The 12101-nt window shown below is 38.1% G+C and overlaps 1 protein-coding gene and 1 long non-coding RNA gene across 3 annotated transcripts in view; both read right to left on the minus strand.

The window, feature by feature from the left end:
• LOC149214866 (uncharacterized) overlaps nt 1–11710 on the minus strand; it is a 61418-nt gene extending 49708 nt beyond the window's left edge. The window contains exon 1 of the long non-coding RNA XR_016250957.1: nt 11529–11710. This is a non-coding gene — a long non-coding RNA (uncharacterized LOC149214866). The remainder of the gene's footprint in view (nt 1–11528) is intronic.
• LOC149214867 (ribosome biogenesis protein) overlaps nt 11710–12101 on the minus strand; it is a 182277-nt gene continuing 181885 nt past the window's right edge. For both annotated transcript variants that reach the window (XM_089392432.1, XM_089392431.1), the window contains exon 9: nt 11710–12041. The gene's annotated coding sequence lies outside the window, so the exon portion shown is untranslated. The remainder of the gene's footprint in view (nt 12042–12101) is intronic.

Below are 12101 nucleotides of genomic sequence, written 5' to 3' on the forward strand. Positions count from 1 at the left end.
AGAACCTGGGTGCGGTATGTTCTGAGAGAGACAATGATGAGTATGTCTATAAATCATTGGTCTTGCCAACATTGGGCTCAATATCTTGTGGAGAGATGGAGATGTTAGTTAAGGCCTTGCTATATAACAATGATGGTTGATATGATGCTATACAGATGAGTTACAAATCTGAATTCTTCTTATGAGAAATTCTTTAGATTGAGAATGACCAAGTACCATTATGAATACCTTTAAGAGGGGGTGTTGAAAAGTGTAACTAGGTTCAGTCTGTTGAAGAATCTAGGGCAATTAGCATTAATAATATTCTTCTAGGCATGACAACTATTTGAGAGGCATTTTTAATTTTCTTATTAGCACAGTCTTTTCTGTGACGTTGTTAGAGTGTGTGTTTCTTACTTCATCAAATAGCTACCAAAAACAAAGAAACAAGAACACAAAATGTTGGCAATCTGCCAGGGGAAAAACCTCTCCCTCTTGGAGAGGAAAACCCGCACATAATTCTTCTTATAGATATTCAAATTGACAAATACCAAGACCATGACCCTTGACCTACTAGGCCACACCAAGACCAAGGCACCAATCCTCTCCTTACTGTTGAGATCATCATCAACATTGTTGCTTCACCATTGAGGGCATCACTTCTGCACCATTTGCTGCATCATGACTATTCCTTCATTGAGATCTTCATCATGACCTTGATTCCATGCACTAAAATCTTCATTATGACCTAGTCTTCATTAAGATTATGATCCAGATGATGACTATCATTATGCTGAGGTCTTGACTGTGTTTATTAAGTTGAGAGTGTATTACTTGTGAGATCCCAATTGTGTCGATACAGTGAGTGTATCCTCTCCATCTGATATGCCGAGACAATGATTAGCATTGTGGTCTTCATTATCTTATTTATACCGAAATAGTGATTGTACTCTTGCACTGAGAATATCATCATATTTAGGTTGAGATTATATTTTTTACACTGAAGTTTTCCACGTGGTTGTCCTCCTGTAATGCGAATTATATCCCTGTACCCATCCAAAAGAATCCAAGTTACTTGAAGTGCCTGTCCTCCTGTGGTTCACTGAGATTCTTGCCCCATCCGAAGTTTCACAGGAGTCTGAATATATGTCTTTCTGAGGTGACCCTAGTGGGCTATATAGTGGTCTGTGTGTAAGTACGCTGACTTGTATTCATGACTAGACATGTTACTTTAACTGAGCCAACGTGAGGCCGACTTAATTGTTTTCTTCATTGTTTTGCAAGCAGACTTCTTCGTGCCTATCTTGGATGATTATGCTTGTCTTGGAGGGTTGTTCTTGACTAGTATACATTTTACATATATGCTCAAGAAGAGATTTTTACACGACTTTGACTCTTTGACTTTCCTAGACCTATGGAATGAGCAAGAAACTCATTCGAATAATTTACAAAATAATATTTCTTTTTCTTGACAAGTACAAAGATCAAAATTACAATTACAAATATCGAACCTAGTTACATATTCTTCAACACTCCCTCTTAACTAGAGAGGTATTTACAATGGTACTTGGTCATTCTCAATCTGAAGAATTTCTCATAAGAAGAATCGTATTGGTAACTCATCTGTATAACATCATAGTAACCAACATTATTTCCACAGCAAGGCCTCGACTGACAGCTCTATCTCTCATCAGATCAAAGCACAATGTTGGTGAGACCAATTACTATAGACACCTTCATCATTGTTTCTCAAGGTACATACCCACCTAGGTGTTCAATGAGTATGACCTTCTAAGACTCTTCTTATCTTGCATTCTCAACTCTTTGTCTTGGATGCCCTACACATCCTCAAAGAGCATCAGAGGACAGATGATTACCCAATCCTCCATTATTTATTCCAAAGTGAAGACAAGAATGTTGTGTCTATCATGTGTCTACATTTCCATTCATGGCCTTCACCTAGACTTACGGTTGTTAGTCTTTGTCTAGTGCATGACACATGAGATAGAAAAATGCAATTGTTACTCCTTTTTAATCATGGGTGATCTAATCCATGCTCCCTCTTGATCAGGGGCCTTTCAGAGCTCCCTCTTAGCTAGGGACTCTTCTATACATCATCAACTTCTTCTTTGTAGGTCCTTCAGCTGCTTGATCAAATTCTCTCCATGATGTCATGAAAATCAGTTGAGTGTCTTCCTTGTAGGGCAACAGCCATCGACCACTTTCCTCCTTAGCTCATCATGTCATTCCTTTCTTGATGGAAAGTGGCCTTATTCATATCTGGAACTTTGGTTATATAACTACTACTTTCTCATCATGCTTCTTCCATCCATCACATGAATCCTAGTTGTACTTGTATTTACAAATCTTGTTCAAGTAGCCTTGCATTATCCATATATTATTCAAGAAATCAAAACATCATATTAAATCAAATCATACCTTACAAGATGGCGTTTCATCGTGACATCTTCCTGTAGGTATCAGCATTCTACACACATATTGAAGTAGCTCCCAAAGATATCCATTGTTAAGGGTCTTCATCTTTTTCAGACTTTCATCAGAGTCTTTCGGGAGATTTCCTAGTCAAATCTTCTTGGTCTTTTGGATGTTGATTTCCTTCATCAGGGTTGCATGTCTCATGATCCCTTCCTTCTCCACACATTCCATTCCCAGGTACTTTTAATCAAAGTTTCTTAATTGTGGTCAACCACCTCATACTTCATATGAGGACATATTATGTTGATTTCATCTAGTGTGTCTTATGCCTTCTTGCATCCTTTCAAAAGGGCAGATCCTTTTTCTCTTGACCATGCTTCTCAAGATAGAAGTAATGATCCATGTTACCTGGAACCATATGACATGACATTATAATATTAAACATAAGCATACATACCTTATTTTACCTTCAGGCCATCGAGGCTTCTTCCAGCAGCTTCCTTGATTGAAAAGATCTTCAATCACTTGATCTACTTCTTGTCATTACATCATCATCTCATGGATTCCATAAGTTGGATTTCCTCTAGATTAGTGAACCCTACGATGAGGATTTCATCAAAGAATTTTGAGTATATTGTATATCCCCAATTGGCAGACGTTTCCTTTTGACTTGATGTATGATGAGCCTTGTACTAGATGAGTATTTCCTTTCCTTCAATGCCCACTAATGTTCCCAAGAGCTATATCTTTTATGTTTGTATGTCATGAATTTTGTCCTCCATGATTCACATGATGATGCCACGAGCTCTTTTTTCGAACGCTTACATGATGCTAAGATGCATCTTATTATCGTTGTCATATCTTATAATAGAAGCTTGTGATAGGACCCTTTTGTGAGGGATACCATCTTACTCATGAGAGATTTGTTACTCCCTCTTTCCATGGCCCTTTTCTTCAGCTTCCTCCATATGTCTAATGATATGAACTTCCATAATTTTAGCTATACCTATTTTTCCTTGTTTGAGGACCAAAATTCCCTTTCCTTTTGCACATGATTTATTCCTTTACCCTTCAATACTTTTTCCATCAACTTGTCTTTCTTTATTTAGCATAGAGACCATAAGTTGTCGAATGAGGTAACCTTCTTATCCCATGGATATTTGTTACCTTGATTGTTAGTGCATTATGGTTATCTTCCTTTCTAGGTCTTGTAGATGGAAGATATCCTACATCCTTTGATACCCTTTACTTTCATGAAGATCAGATTTCATGTTACCTTCTTCATTGCATCTTTAGAGAATGAGTTTATCATCTACATCACTTTGATGTCTCCAATATTATTATGTGAGCGGATCTTTCATAAGCATCCCTTTCCATAAATTCAAAGGAGACCTATTGATATGTTTTAAACTTCTGCTTCTTAGAGGACTATGACTATTCTCCTTTTTCATGCAAGGAATCTTGATGACCCGTCAACTTATAGATGTCCTTGCAATTCATGAAGTCATTTAACCAAATCAATAAATTGAAAAGATGCTTACTTGTCATGTGAAGATCAAATCTTCACCTTGATCATGTTGATGGAGGTTGAAGAATATGTATGAGGGCTCCTTCTTGGATGATCTTCTTTCAAGTGAGAAAGCCTTTCCTTAAATATAAAAGGTTGCTCCCTTTTGATGAGGATGATTTGTTTCTTCCTCGGATGGTCTTCTTCTAGGGCAAGGAGATGATCCTTGCTTGATTATAACCTTGAAGATGACAATGCCTTCTTGCCTTCAATATACTCTGTGGTCAGGATTGCTTCAATCTTTTTCAATATGATGAGATCTTTGATGTCCTTTGAGTTTCATAGCTTTGTAGATATCTTGATGAGTCTTGGTGGTCTTTTGATGATGGTGATGTAGAGACACAAGTTCTTGATGTGGAGTTACCTTGTTGTTGTAGATTGTTGTTGTAGACTAATCCTTCAATCTTGACAAAGCTCTTCAACCTTGCTTTGATGCCCTTCTTGAAGACTAATCTTTGTATGTCTCTTTTGTTTCCCTTCCTTTAACTTCAGCACCTTAGCTTTGATACCATGTTGAAGAATCTAGGGTAGTTAGCATTAATAGGATTCTTCTAGGCATGATAATTATTTGAGAGTTATTTTTAATTTTATTATTAGCACAATCTTTTCTTTGACGTTGTTAGAGTGTGTGTTTCTTACTTCATAAAATAGCTACCAAAAACAAAGAACAATAACAAAAGATGTTGGCATTCTGCCAGGGCCAAAACCTCTCCCTCTTGGAGATGAAAACCCGCACATAATTCTTCTTACAAAGATTCCAATTGATGAATACCAAGACCATGACCCTTGACCTACTAGGCCAATCCAGCACCAATCCTCTCCTTACTACTGAGATCATCATCAACATTGTTGCTTTACCATTAAGCCATTACTTCTGCACCACTTGCTGCATCATAATTATTCCTTCATTGAGATCTTCATCATGATCTTGATTCCATGCACTGAAATCTTCATTATGACCTAGTCTTCATTAGGATTATGATCGAGATGATGACTAATATTATGATGAGGTCTTGACTGTGTTTAGTATGTTGAGAGTATATTACTTGTGAGATCCCAATTGTGTCGAGACAGTGAGTGTATCCTCTCCATTTGAAATGTCAAGACAATGATTAGAATTTTCATCTTCATTATCTTATTTATACCGAAATAGTGTTTGTACTCTTGCATCAAGATTATCTTCATAGTTAGGCTAAGACTATATTCTATTCACAGAAGTTTTCCATGACACTGTCCTCCTATAATGCAGAGTATATTCCTATACCCATCCAAAAGAATCCATGTTACTTATCCGAAGTGTTTGTCCCCTTGTGGTTGACAGAGATTCCTACACCATCTGAGGTTTCAGAGGAGTCTAAATATATGTATTTTCTGTGGTGACCCCAACGGGGTATATATAGTGATTTGTGTGTAGGTAAGACTACTTGTATTCATGACTAGACATGTCACTTTAAATGAGCCGACATGACTATTCTTCAATATACATTTTGAGGTCAACTTAATTGTTTTCTTCATTGTTTTGTTCGTATTTGTCTTGGAAGGTTGTGCTTGCCTTGGAGGGTTGTTCTTGACTAGTATACATTTTACATATATGCTCAAGAAGATATTTTTACACATGACTTTGACTCCTTAACTTTCCTAGACCTATGGAATGAGAAAGAAACTCATTTGAATAATTTACAAAATAATATTTCTTTTTCTTGACAAGTACAAAGATCAAAATCACATTTACAAATACTGAACCTAGTTACACTTTTCTTCAACACTCCCTCTTCACTAGGGAGGTATTTACAATGGTACTTGGTCATTCTCAATCTAAATAATTTCTCATGAGAAGAATCAGATTGGTAACCCATCCGAGTAGCATCATAGTAACCAACATTGTTTCCACAGCAAGGCCTTGATTGACAGCTCTATCTATCATCATATTAGAGCACAATGTTGGGGAGACCAATACCTATAGACACCTTCATCATTATCTCTCAAGGTACATACCTGCTCAGATGTTCACTGAGTATGACCTTCTAGGACTATTCTTATCTTGGGTTCCCAACCCTCAAAGAATATCGGTCCTTTTTCCTACTCTTGTCTTTGATGCCCTACACATCCTCAAAGAGCATAAGATGCCAAATGATTACCCAATCCTCCATTCTTTCTTCCAAAGTGAAGACAAGAAAAAGATGTATGAGGGCTCCTTCTTGGATGATCTTCTTTCAAGTGAGAAAGCCTTTCCTTAAATATAAAAGGTTGCTCCCTTTTGATGAGGATGATTTGTTTCTTCCTCGGATGGTCTTCTTCTAGGGCAAGGAGATGATCCTTGCTTGATTATAACCTTGAAGATGACAATGCCTTCTTGCCTTCAATATACTCTGTGTCAGCATCCAGAGGTTATTGCGCTGCTATGTGTCAACCTCACTGTGGCCCCTCTGCCTCTCTACAAATGCGCTCACCAAAACTGCAATCCTTCCTCTGGCTTCATTGTCCCTGCCCTTCTCTCATTGCTTCGATTTCTCTGGCTCTCTCTCCGGCAACTGAATGTTGCTACTCAGGAAATCAATCTGCTCAAGTGATTTCTCCAAGCCCCGTCGACTTCTTATAATCCTCTGTTGAGACTTCAACCGCCAAGATTAGATCTTAATCGATGGCTAGGATTAACTTCAAGTTGATCCGTGTGAATTTCTAAAGCATTCACACCATAACTTAATTAATTTTGATTAATTAGTCATATTCCCTAAGTTTAGACTTAGGAAATATTTAAAATTTGACTAATAATCTAATTAAGTAATTTCTAGGTGGAATTTCCATAAACGATTTATGGTTTTGGAGACCTCGTGCATTCTAGCCTCTCCACAAAATTTTGTGGCTAGAACACATTTGATGCTACAAAAACTAACACTCCCTCGTAGTGAGGAATGTGGTTTAGTGATGTTTCCCCGTTTAGCAACACCCTGTCTCTACATCATCTCCTATCATGTTGTTGATGTCTGGCTGCTACTACCCACCAACTACTACGCAACTCTGATATCTATTGCATATGTGTTGTTGATGACCCTGCCATATTGTTGCCAACATTGCATCTGCACTGCAACTCCCTCTCCATTTGTTTTTGTTGCAACTGCAACATCTACAGCTGAAAAGCATCCTAAATATTGAATCAACTATGATCAATATGATGCATTTGTCTCCTAAGTCTCTGACTACTGCTAGTATTTGTGTTGTCACTAAGGCATCTGTGATGCTACTGACTTTGCACTGTGCCACCTACATTGTTGTCAAATCTGCATTGCGCTCCCCAGCATTTTACTGCAACTAGACTCTGCATCTGGCACTTTGGCTTTTGACTACATCAACTGTCACTGGTCCATCTTGCTATTGAATACAACGAGCTCCCTTAGCAAGGTATTGATTCAAGAGGTTGACTTCCTCAAGAATCCTGCCCATCTGTAGCACTATGGGGCTACAGCACCAAATCGCCCCATTTCCTTCCAGGGGGTAAGTCAGCAAACATAGCAAAATCTGATCCACTCATACTATTATTGTTATTGCTCTGCTAACGCTTATGCATTGTTTCTGCAACTCTTGCAATAATGAGTATGATATCCCCAAATCCTGAAGAACTAGCTTCCATAGGGATGCTCCCTCTGAAACTAGACTCCCTCTGAGTCTCAATCTCCCTATGGGAAATCTTTTTGCTCCCTCCTAGCAACTCGCCTTGTCCTCCTGCACTAAATACTAGACTGCGTAGCTTTGCACTAGGAATCCCCTGGTTGGCCCTGCACCTGCATACTGCGACTGGGAAATTCACATTGCCTGTGTCAATGCATCTAGCTCTGCAACTGTCTCTTGGGTACTGCCTGCAACTAGATTCACAACTATCTAATGACAGATTGCATCTGCTGACACTGAACCTACTACTATGATATTATGGTCTCCTGTAGCAAAGATGATAGTTCCACTGCGACAATCTTGAACTGATCTGGCTTATTTCCTTGATGCAACTACGCTGGACCATCTGGGACACCGGAGTCTCATACTCCACCTAGATCTAGTGCCCCACTATCTCCTTTCTAGCCTAGTCATTGGTTGGGACCATTCCTTTCTTTGCAACTCACACTTCCTCCGGTAACCGGAAGTCGATCTATTGCCCAGAACTACATTATGGCTAACTCGCACGGCCTCTTCTGACAATCTTGTATAGCCATCCCTGTAGAGCTACAAAATCTGGAAACTGAAAACTGGAGAAATAAACCTCGAAGATATCTCGAAAACTCACTCTTTCCTTCTACGCAGTTATTCGCACTCCCTTCTAGAGTGAGAAACTCTGCACAAAATGACTGTTGAACTGCAAGGGAAATTGAACTTCTTGAGACTAGAAGTTCCCTGAGGAAAATTTTCCCTCAGTGTGTGCTCTTCTTCCACCCGACACTAGTTTTTCTCTAGTAAACTGCTGCAAAACTATTGCGTCCAACTAGAGATTTTCTCTGTGAAAAACACTTGCTGCTCTCTCTGCCTTTGGAATCCTTTGATCTTGAGAGATCAAATTTCCCTGTCCCTCTCAGAAAAATCGATTCTCCTTAAGAAATTCGACCTCTTGGCCAAGGTGATTGTGTTGCCTCTCAGGATTCGATCTGCGGCCCACACTAAACAGTGAAACTCCTTTTGTCTTCGCTACTGAGCTCTCTGGCTGATCAATTGCGCTTTGATACCATATAAAAACTCTAAAACCTGAAACCTATTGCAGCGACTGGAAATTATTCTCCTAATTGTTAATTAAATTTAACAATTTATTTACTGTTTCCTACTGCAAATACTGAATAACTCACATTGCAACCTATACAAATAAAACATACAAATAAAACTGTGGAAGACTAAACACTAGAAGAAATACTAGCACACACATAAAATGACAATTATTTTTGGACCAATATCCCCGGAAAAACCCAACTTGGGAAAACCGGTGCAGAAGCTAAGGGTTTTATTATTATGCAGTAGCGAAATAATTTGAGTACAACTGGATGCCAAAACTGGCAACCCTATAGAGAAAAACAAGCAAGAAAAATCTAGTGAGGAATTTCCTCACTCTACAGGCAAATTCAGGCTCTAACCTCAGCTCAAATTGAGTCGTCCAAACTAGCTCTACGTAGTCACTTACGCAATCAGCTCAGGACAGCTTCTCCTCAAGCTATTTGGCAAGTTGTTGTCTGGGAAAATGTCTCTCCTAGCCTCTAGAACATCTGCCCAGCTTCTGACACTAAAACTCAACTTCTCCCCAACAATTTTGGAATTGCCTCTAGAGACTATTGTGTTGCTCTGTGTCAACCTCACTATGGCTCCTCTGTCTCTCTACAAATGCACTCACCGAAACAGGAATCCTTCTTTCGGCTTCATTGTCCCTGTCCCTCTCTCACTGTTTTGATTTCTCTGACTCACTCTCCGGCAACTGAATGTTGTTACTCAGGAAATTGATCTGCTCATGAAATCAAACTGCTCAAGTGATTTCTCCAAGCCTCGTCAACTTCTTCTTATAATCCTTTGTTGAGACTTCAACGGCCAAGATTAGATCTTAATCAATGGCTAGGTTTAACTTGAAGTCGATCCATATGAGTTTCTAGAACATTCACACCATAACTTAATTAACTTTAATTAATTAGTCATATTCCCTAAGTTTAGACTTGGGAAATGTTTAAAAACTGACTAATAATCTAATTAAGTCATTGCTAGGTGGAATTTCCATAAACGATTTCTGGGTTTTGGAGATCTCATGCATTCTAGCCTCTCCACAAAATTTCATGGCTAAAAAACATCCAATCCTAAAAAAACTAATATGCAAGTACAAAGAAGTGAGGCATATGTCACATGGGCTATTACAGTGCACAGACCATCTTTGTTTTCTCTCTCACTACCCACTCTCGGCTACTCTATTCATCTATGGAACAAATACACTCGAATAAAATGGAACCCCCTTTCCTCCTAGTGGCTCAGTTATAACACAGTCCAATAGCTTACTAGTAGTTAAATTTGACTCCTTCAACTCTTAACGTGGTTAGCCCCTTTTCCATGAATAATGAAGGTTGACATGGCATCCCCTCGAATTATGGCATCCTCTCGAATACGGATTATTATTGAGGTGATTCTTTTGTCATTTGAAAAGTATCTATGTGTAGAATAGCGCAAAAAGGTGTGGTGCTTAAGTGGCAAAATTTTACCCCCCAAAAAATGTTGTTTGATGTGTCAAAATACTCTTGAAAGGTTTCAAACCCCAATTTGCCAAATTGGGACATGCCAGTAAAAAAGGGCCTGTGAGTTGATTCCTCCACTTTTTCCACCCTGAAAGCTTCAAGATGGATGATCAGCGATATAAAGACCTAATCTAGATCACTTCAAACACTTACTTGCCTTCCACTTTTGTGGCTTTCTACCAACATTCCTTATCCTTTTTTCAACATCAACTTCCCCACACTCTTACATTATCCATCAACTCTATGATCATTTTTCCTTCCCAGGTTAACCTTCCTACCATTATGACCATAGATCATTGTTTATGCACGATACAACTCTAATCACCTCTGATTTCCTTTTCACTAACAGAGATCCTATTGCACAAAAGCTACTATCTCTAGATCTCTTGACTACCCTTTCTAGCATAATTAGAAACTCTTTGCATAGGATCACCATTTCCTTATAACCAACCTACCATTAAGGTTTCAACTAGCCTAAATTTCAACCTCATTGTTTTGCTCATTTTGTAAATCTAAAACTATCCAAATCTATTATGTTTGGTGTTACTGCATATCTCTTCCGTAGGGCATTACATGCTTAGCAAACCCCTTCATAATGATATTATATATTGTTTTGCTCATTTTGTAAATCTAAAAACTATCCAAATCTATTATGTTTGGTGTTACTGCATATCTCTTCCATAGGGCATTACATGCTTAGCAAGGCCCTTCATAATTATATTACAAATATAATAGGTCTATCGCATAGCTATGCATATTGGCACGAGTGCTTAAAAAATCATGAATAAAATGTCAGATTTTGGAGTCAGCATCACAACAGTCACCCTAAAGGAGTCATATAACAAGAAATATAAAACCAAAAAATAGGTGAAGCATCTTACAACCAATGAAAAAGTTTGAGCGAAGTTGTGCAACTAATTTGCAGAATGAAAAAATCGATGAAGAGATGAAAAAATGCAACTTAAAAGAAATTTTATGACAAATAAAAGCTGTTGTGACTCCAATATTCTTTTTTAAAAAAGAAAAAGGTCTTTTTTACTTCAGAGTTGTCAAGTTATGCATAAAACAGATGATTTATTCAAGCCACAAATGAATTTTTCAAGCCTGCTAGACAAAATAACGCCTCTCATAACAACATACTCTTTCTACAGGAGGAAAGCTCCGCATCACATTAATGAAGTCAACTTAGAAAATCTGATACCTCAAAGGGGAGAAAGAAGTGTACCCAAATGGAACCAATAAAAGGTGGAAAACTTGATGAAAACCAGATATCTAACCCAAAGTGCAAAGTGCATTGATAGACAAACCTCTGATCCACAACTATTGCATCTAACAGTAAGTCTTGTGAATTCTGAGCCCAAGCATTCTTACAAATCTTGTGAACTGTCAAACTCCCAGTTTCAGGGCATTTTCCATTTGCGCTAATTGATATCCTACAGAATATAACAGTGTTATTCTTGTGAAATGTAAGATTCCACCCTTTCATCATCGCACATGAAAAGGATTGTAATTTGTTACAAATTTTCTTGTCTAATCACTATTTCATTCTGGTCTTAATGTAACAAAACTATGCATTTTATATGCTCCTAAATTGTAACCTAGCTGCTTACACCCATCACATACACCCAGCACTGAGGGCTATCCAGTACTTGCTGTGGAAGTTATGTCAGTTCATACAGATGTAACAAGTGAACAGTGATGTTCAAACAACATAACCAGACTAATTCCATTACCACAAAAATTCATACCAAGGTTTTTGCTAAATGAAATGGTATAGCAAATGGATTTCTCATCAGCTAATTCACAGAATACTTCCCAATCTGCAGGTAGACAACAAACATCTAAATTGTCAATGTCTGGTTCCAGTTATGAGAAAATAG

Source organism: Pinus tabuliformis, chromosome 1_1, assembly GCF_031772625.1.
Source record: "Pinus tabuliformis cultivar Carrire ecotype Pingquan chromosome 1_1, CPIR1, whole genome shotgun sequence".
In the NCBI taxonomy this organism is placed as follows: domain Eukaryota; kingdom Viridiplantae; phylum Streptophyta; class Pinopsida; order Pinales; family Pinaceae; genus Pinus; species Pinus tabuliformis.